An 8,665-nucleotide genomic window follows, 5' to 3' on the forward strand; every position below is an offset into this window, starting at 1 on the left:
TGGAGCCCCAAAGCTCAACTCCATATGTCCAGATAGGCCTTATAATAGTCATGTAGATCAGTCTTTTGTAATGGATTGGAAGTTTAGACCGTTAGTCTAGTAAGTGCTGTAATAGTCGAAATCGACGTGCAGTTTCCTGTCTTTTCAGTCTGGTGTGAGGATTCCAGGTTAATCGTTTGTCCAGATGTAGTCCAAGGTACCGGATCTGTTCGACGGGGGTAATATCAACATTATTAATGGAGACTATAGAGCAGTCGGTAGTTTCCCGTTTAAAGCAAATATTTCAAAAGAGATATAGGACCGTTGCTCCCCGGGCGTCTTATTGTGGCGGGTCCAGCCTTTTTAAATTTTACCATTGAGTTTATTATTTATATAATTATGATTTATTACGTCTGTTTTTGAATTTTATACATTATATACTAAATGGCACGAAAACAACAAAAAAAAAAATTCTGATCATTAATATACCACTTGTTAGTATGGAAACCGTAGTTTAAAATTATATGGCTTAATTAAAAAATAACTAATTTCTCAATTTCGGCAATGAATTATTTAAAATCTTAAAATTGAATATCGATTTCTAAAAAAAATTTTAAATCGACTTCTCAAAAGTAAGGATTATTTAGTTATAGATTAAATAGTGACCTCGAATAAGCAGATCTAGGAATTGTTTAGTTTAAGTAAACATTAAAAACCAACTATTTCTCTCTGAGGTTAAACGGGAACCATCAATAATTCTTTTAGCCTCAGTATAATGTTTTCTTCTTTTTTTGGCTTTTATCATTTAATATAAGAACATTGGGTAACTTTCAGGCTAATTATGTTATTATTATTGAGGCTTGATTTCAATACGAACGTGAAAAGGGGAAAGCTGGGTCAGTGGGAACATTGCAGTGTGATATTCATGAACCCGTCTTAGCATAATGATAGGGAACTTGTTCTACGCCGTATAGCATTAGTTCATACTCCATTGTGTGCAACTTTTTTTTCCGGTTCCAATACAATTTTGCAATGAATACTTGTGGACATACAGCCCATTAATTGGATATGAAAACTACGGTATTTCTTAGCATTATTTATAAGATAATTATTAAATCGCTGAAGTTTCGGGGTTCAAAGACATCTTCAGGTTCTCAATTTATTGTACGTTCCACAATAATTTTTTTTTTTTTTTTTTTTTAATAATTTATTTATTGATATTTACAACTGTATACACATATGTACAACAAGTAAATTTGCTGTAGGTGACATAGTGACATGATAAAAACATGTGGAGAATCTACCCATTGATAGAACTCCAAAAACATTTCTAGAGGAGAAGATCTCGAGGCCATCTTCTTTTCAGACGCCTAGGAGGATTATTAGGTAATGAAGGAGAAGCCAGGTCAGAAACAAGTGGATTTGGGTGGTTGAGAAATTTATTATGGAAGGAACGGTATCTGGTTCTGGCCAAATCGGCAACATATGGAATATTGAGGTCCTGATGGATGACTTGATTTGTGACAAAGTAAGGAGCATTAAGGATTTTACGAAGGATTTTGGACTGTAAGGATTGGATTCTGGAGGAATTTGATGGTTTAGTGGAGCCCCAAAGCTCAACTCCGTATGTCCAGATAGGCCTTATAATAGTCATGTAGATCAGTCTTTTGTAATGGATTGGCAATTTAGACCGATTGTCTAGTAAATGTCCACAATAATATATGCCAGTTTTATTCTCAACCAACTTCTAATTCTCATCATATAAATCCATAGTCCAAAAATGCTCCCTACTTCCTCGCGGTCACGTGACTAAATAGAGACGTGATTCACCGTTCATAGGACAGCCTAGTAGTTAAAGGTTAAATCATAAGTAAAAAGAGGCGTAACCTAATAGTCACGTAAGTGGTTTAGGTTAGTTCGGGCTAAACATTCATATTAGAAATTGGCACTAAGGGTCACTTAACAAGTGGTTAAGGTTACAGGTCATAGGTTATAGGTTATTCTCTAAATAATCGGATTTTTTTCTCGCGGCGCCCTTAATACTAGAGATATTTTTCTAAATTTTTTACTTTCTTGAAAAATTTCCTTTTTAAAATCGATTACTCATTTAAGAACGAAAAATTAAAAACAAATACTTACTATTTTTTTGGGATAATATAAAATATCTAATTTTATATTTTTTAAATATTAAAAATATATTCGAATTTTAAATTGTTTCGGTAATATAATTTACCAATAATTTATTGAGACTGGACAATCGCCATGTGGTTAGTTTAGTTGAAAAATTAATTAAACACGAATTTTAAATTTACAAACAATTTATTGAACGTCCATTGATGATTAACATTATTAAAATTATTAATGGGATAGATGGGCTTGATGTTCACAACACAACTTCTCAAATCTCGGAATAAAATTGGATATGATTTTCGAGCGATGTTTACTTTTTATTACCGCGACCGCCGAGAACCCAGCTTGCACAAATAGGATGTTGCAAATAGAATTAATATTCGTAGAACTTTTACTGATATCCAAAAATCAGATTTTTCCATGCTACCAAACTTTATAGTATTATCGCAAGACAAGTCAATAAGAGATTCTTCTTCTAAAGAAGTAAATTCTTATGGAGCCTTGGCTCTTAATGGGTCTTCTGTCCAAGTAAATTTATCATTATCTGCTTCAAAGTATTTTTCACTGACATCTCAACCCACCCTAATACAGTCGTAACAACATACGCTAATGACACATGTATACTGTCTCTAAACAACGACCCAACTAATGCATCACAAACACTACAGGCACACTTAACATCTATTGAAGAATGGTGTCAAAACTGTAGAATCAAAGTAAATACTGACAAATCCCATCAGATCACCTTTACTCTCCGTCGTAAACTTCTACCCTCCTGTCCTACAGTATCCTTTCTAAATACTCCACTAACGCCTGTTGAACAGGTTCGATACATAGAACTCCATCTTGACAAGAGACTTACTTGGAATCCACACACAAGACTGAAACGACAAGAAACTGCTCGTAGATTCCGATTGCTACAACACTTACTTGGCAAACGCTCTAAACTTCCCATTCACTACAAAAAATTAGTATACACTACGATAATCAGACCAATTTGGACATGTGGAATTGAGCTCTGGGGCTCCACCAAACCATCAAATTCTTCCCGCATCCAATCCTTACAATCCAAAATCCTACGCAAAATCCTTGATGCTCCTTATTACGTTACAAATAAACTCATTCACAAAGACCATAACATCCCATTCGTTGCAGATTTGACCCAAAACAGATATGCGTCTTTTCATTCCAAACTCCTTAACCATGCTAACCCATTAATTCTTAGTCTTTCATCCTTAACAATCCCTGATAATCCTCCGAGGCGTCTGAAAAGAAGTTGGCCACGGGACCTTCTAATTTAAATTGTGTATATTAAACATACAACATATTTACTTATTGTATTTATTATTTTGCACGGTTGTAAATTACATTAAATAAATAAATTAAAATAAAAAAAGTGTTTTTCGAACTTTTTTATAATCTTTGATAGGTGATCAACAAAAATATATTTTATATGGCAAGACAAATTTCATTGGAGGTTATAAACTGGTGCAACAAGGGGAAAACAATCACTGATTATCACTCTTTATTAATTTTTATTTTCCATAGCTGTAATTTTTTTTGTAATAATTGAATACTTCGCGGCACCCCGAGGAACCGCGGCGCACACTTTGGCAATCATTTGGTTATAGTATAATTGGAAAGTTATAATTTTCCTAAAAGAAAGGACCTTTAATTGTTTAATTGGTAAAGTTAGTGAAATGTACTTAGTACCACAGTGAAGGGCGTGTTGGTAGACAAAACTGAGAAGGATATTATATTATTCAGTGAGTGGGCTCCTGTTGCAACTTCATCTTGATTATCGGTTCCAGGAATCCCAGAAAGGTTGGGAATTCAGAAAAATGTTATTCCACTAGAAGAATTTATATTCTCTTAAATGGTTAGATGAATTTGTTCTCTTTTTTATATCGCTTAGATTGCTTGACCATTTCATAGCGAAAATTTAATTTATAATTTTTACAAATTTGAAATTGGTACTTAGATGTTTGAAGTTAACTATCGATATATTGCGATAGAGATCCTCTAACGTCGGAGGATGCGATGGCCGAGGCGTACGCTCCGAGCTGATTGAAAAAACGCCAATATCCTCAAGAGCGGACCCCCGGTCACGCGGCCAACTATTCACACTAACTGTCGCAGTCACGAGACCCCTCCGTTCCCTCGCTCCTCATAGCAGCTTCCTTATTGCTTAGGGTTCAATGATTCCTCTAACCGAAGACGGTATAGACGGGAGGGGAGGTGAATTTATTAACCTATTAAAATTAATTAATAAAAACAAAAACTACTTAAATAAACATATATAGGAAAATGGTCAGGGTTGCGGTCAAAGGAGAAACAAAAATAGTTTACAACTATTTATTTTCCTGTATAGGAAGATGGTCAGGGTTGCGGTCAAAGGAGAAACAAAAATAGTTTACAACTATTTATTTTCCGACGTTTCACCCCACTTTGTAGGGCTTCATCAGGGCTGTTCAAAGCAAACTGTTCACCCCTGATGAAGCCCTACAAAGTGGGGCGAAACGTTGGAAAATAAATAGTTGTGAATTATTTTTGTTTCTCCTTTGAACGCAACCCTGACCATTTTCCTATATATCAATTTTTACGGTCAACTATATATACATATATACTTAAATAAACATATTATTTTTGACGTGACAACGTCTTATAAATCATTTTGCGGGATGCCATGTTAGAAAAAGTGTCCCGTAACGGAAGTAGATTGTGGGGGAGGTAATTAGTAGTGTAGTAGTGGGGGTAAGAGGATTATAGATGCTGAGAGTCATGCAGGCAAAAGTGTCCCGTAACGGAGAAGGTAGTGGTGGGGATGGGTAAGAGTGAGGTGGTGGGGGTAAGAGGTTAATTACCTTATACTTAGAATTAAGTATAACTGTATAAATATTTTGTATAACCAAGCAAAAATAAATATCTGAATTCAATATGTGAACTGGTTTATTATTTCAAATATATAACATTGGATTGATTTTAATTTATATTTATGTAATATTAGCATAGAGTATACGTTGTCACGGAAATATGTCGCCTCGAGGCCTACACGGGCACGGTTTTTATTAAAAATTTCTAGTTTTTTGTCTTTGATATTAATTTTTGAGAAAAATTGTTTTCTTCTATATTACAAATTAAAAATTTTATTTTTCATATCCTGTAAATAAAAATCTTAGCTATTTTCTGTTATATATTATAGTGACTATTTTATGAGGAAAGAAAATATGATTAAATATGTTAAAATATATAATGAGGTGAAGATTATTGGGTTGCGGTCAGTGAAACACACAAATAAGTAAAAACATTTTTTTCCTTACGTACCCGCAGGCGCCACTTTATTTGGATATCCATCTCTTCCAAGCAGGTTCGTTTTATACCTTCTATTCTCTTTTTTTTTATCATTCTTTCTACACCCTTCTTCTTCCCTCTTATTCACGTTATTAGTTATGTTCACTACATATTATTATTGCCATATTTATTGATTGCTTCCTTTGTTCTTGCTTAACTTTATATTTTGCTTGTTTATTCTAGTATTACACTTACATATTTCCTTAATTACATATATTTTCTTTCTATTTTTTTCCATAACTTTAATTTTATATTATTATTATTAAATTACAGTGATCACGGTAATGCCAGGTAAGTATTATTAGAGCGAGCGGAGAAAGACTAGAGCAGGTCCAGAAATAGGTGCTCATCTCAACGAAAACGGCTAAATTGATGAGGAAATTTCTCAAAGAATCAATGCAGCTGGAAGAATATTTAGTTTGCTTCGGAGAGGTTTCCTGGGCAAAAGGGAGGTAATGAGAAAAAATAAAATAATTATCTACAAATCGACGGTCCTCCCTATTCTTTCCTACTCTTCCGAATCGAGGACCCTCACCTCGAAACACAAGAGTAGGGTCCAATCCATGGAGATGCGGTACCTTCGTAAGGTGGAAGGAAGGACACGACGAGGCAGAGTAATAACCTCGGAGTCAAACCGGCTGAGAGCATCCTAGAGGGGCACAAGCTAATATGGTTCGGACACCTTAGGATGGACCAGGACAGAACTGCCAGAAAGACATATGCATGGCTCGCATGGAGGAAAGAAGGCCAAGAGGAAGACCACGCATTTCCTGGGAGGAGAGTGTTAAGGAGACGGGATATGGACTGGAGTAGGAGAAGGGGATGGTCCAAGAGCGAGATATCTGGTCCAGACTCTGCAAATTGTAACCCCACACTGCGCAAGTGGTAAAGGGGATAAAATTAATATGATTTTATCATTATTAAATTAAAATATTCATATTTTTTTATTTCGTTTGCATTTTATAACTTAATATTTTTATTTACTATTTAGTTACTTAATTTACTTAAACATTTAATTACCTTTATAAACGTTTTATTTCCCACTTCTTTAATTAGTTTATTTTTAATAATTTCTATTTTGTACATATCTTTACTAACTAGATTTTCAAACATAATATAATATTGGTTCTTACCTACTACTTAATTTTAACATTGCTCTTCTCATTATCTCTCTTGTCTTCTTACAGTACTTACAATATTTATGTCTGTCAACTATATTTATGTATCCATAATGTTAGTTAATTTCTAATCATTCTATATATTCTTTTATTCAAAGATTGTTATTTTTTTTTTTTGCCCTTAGCCCTGATGAAGGCTAGAAATTCTGGCCGAAACGTTGGTACTAATAAATAAGTTCTTACTTATTTGTGTTCTTCACTGACCTCACCCCCCCAACCTTTTTCTTCTCATTTATATTATCAACTGTAAAAATTTACAATGGAATCTTTCCAACGAAGACTCCAAATCCAATCTCGAAGACTGAAGACCAGATTAGTGCTGACATTCTGCTATGAACTCTGTATTTATTATTGTGTTTCTATTATTATTTTTTTTTCACAAAGTATTATTTAAGTACATAAGTTAGTATTTTTTTTTATTTTATTTTTTTAGACACGAATCGGCCTTATAGACCGTGCGAATATCATGTCTTAACAACTTTCCCCACACATTCCCCTCCTTCCCTTTCTTCCCACCTCTTCTTCATTCTTTCAGATTGCACACTTCTTTCTTTCTCGCTCCATACTCACCCACTCCTCAACTCTTTGACACCCACAAGGCCCTTTACCTTCCTTAATTTTTCCCTATATTCATATCTATTGAGGCAGTCTCAACTTGAGATTCCTAATTTCCCTGTTTCTGTCTTCATCTGTTTAATTTAACCCCCCCCCCCCTCTTTATATCTCCACATTTTCCCAAAGGTCTCCCTATTATTTCTGCTCGGGTTCATCTTGACCATATGACCGTTATTAACTTTATTAATTCAATAAATATTTGTTGAGTTTTTAATTTTTCTTTTGTTTATTTCTTAATAATTTAGGTCCATTTGACTGTAAGAGTGGTGCAATTAATTTATTTTATTTTATTTAAGCTGTTGAATTATTGTTATGTGGTATAAATAATGTGAAATTTGTTATTGTGAATTGTAGTATGCCTGTATGCCCGAAACGTTGTTATGGATAAATAATGTAAATTAAAGAATGTTGTAAATGGAAAATTTCTTAACTTCATCTTATTAGATGATTGTTCCTTTCATTTTCCAATCACATATTCACTATTATGAATTTCTAGATTTTTTATTTACTAATTTATTTTTATCAATTAAAATTATTCAATAAATATAACTTTACAATTCGTTAGGGGCATCTTTGAATTGAAAATAATTAAATAGTGACAAGATGGATCTTTGAGGAACGTAGTTATATAGACGCAGTAAAATATTAATTAATTAATCATCATTATAAATTAATTACATTACTATTTATGGTTATAAATTCTTAAATTAAGAATTCCTATAATATAAAATGGTTGTACTTACAATTGATGTTGGCAGCAATCTGCTAAGATTACACGATTTGGAAGGCAGCTGGCGCAATCTGAAAGAAGTAATCGAAACATTAGTAATACTTTTTACTGGAGTTAATTCAAAATGAATTTTTTGTTACAATATAACTATTTAAAATTATATGAATTATGTGTCATTAACTAAGACGCTTATAAACTTATATTGACTTAATTACATTCTTATTGACTTTAATATTTTCTTAAAACAGAGACATTTATTCAACGCCGACATTTTATTGGTTACTGCATCATATGTGACTAAGAATGTCAAGAATACTACGGCATTTTGGAAAGTTGAGCAACATTGCAATGACATATGAATCCGAGTGACATAACTTGTATATATGATATCAGAGTTTCGTATTTCTTTGGATGTCCAATGATTATGTATGTAATGGACGTCACAGAAGAATTAGTGATGGCGGCGCATGCGCAGGAGGTAGCTAACAGAGGGAGAGATAAATCATATGTTTTCTTTTAATGTTTAATTTATGGACATAGTTAGTCGAAAAACTAATTTTATTTGGAAGTGATCTCTCTCTTTCTACCACGACTAAGTACACGCGTATGTATTGTTTACTTTTGGCCAAGGATAAACTATTTTGCGAATTTTAGTTTTAGGTTAGATCATAAGTTAGCAATA

General features: G+C 33.3%; 1 protein-coding gene across 1 annotated transcript in view; it reads right to left on the reverse strand.

Annotated features, from left to right (window-relative positions):
* Window positions 1-8,665, reverse strand: part of LOC106680811 (patched domain-containing protein 3-like) — a gene marked incomplete at its 3' end in the record, with an annotated part of 284,865 nt that overhangs the window by 140,355 nt on the left and 135,845 nt on the right. The window contains exon 3 of the mRNA XM_067047328.1: window positions 7,997-8,054. The remainder of the gene's footprint in view (window positions 1-7,996; window positions 8,055-8,665) is intronic.

The sequence above is a fragment of the Halyomorpha halys genome, unplaced genomic scaffold (genome assembly GCF_000696795.3).
Source record: "Halyomorpha halys isolate HHAL.00 unplaced genomic scaffold, Hhal_1.1 Scaffold291.1, whole genome shotgun sequence".
Classification (NCBI taxonomy): Eukaryota; Metazoa; Arthropoda; class Insecta; order Hemiptera; family Pentatomidae; genus Halyomorpha; species Halyomorpha halys.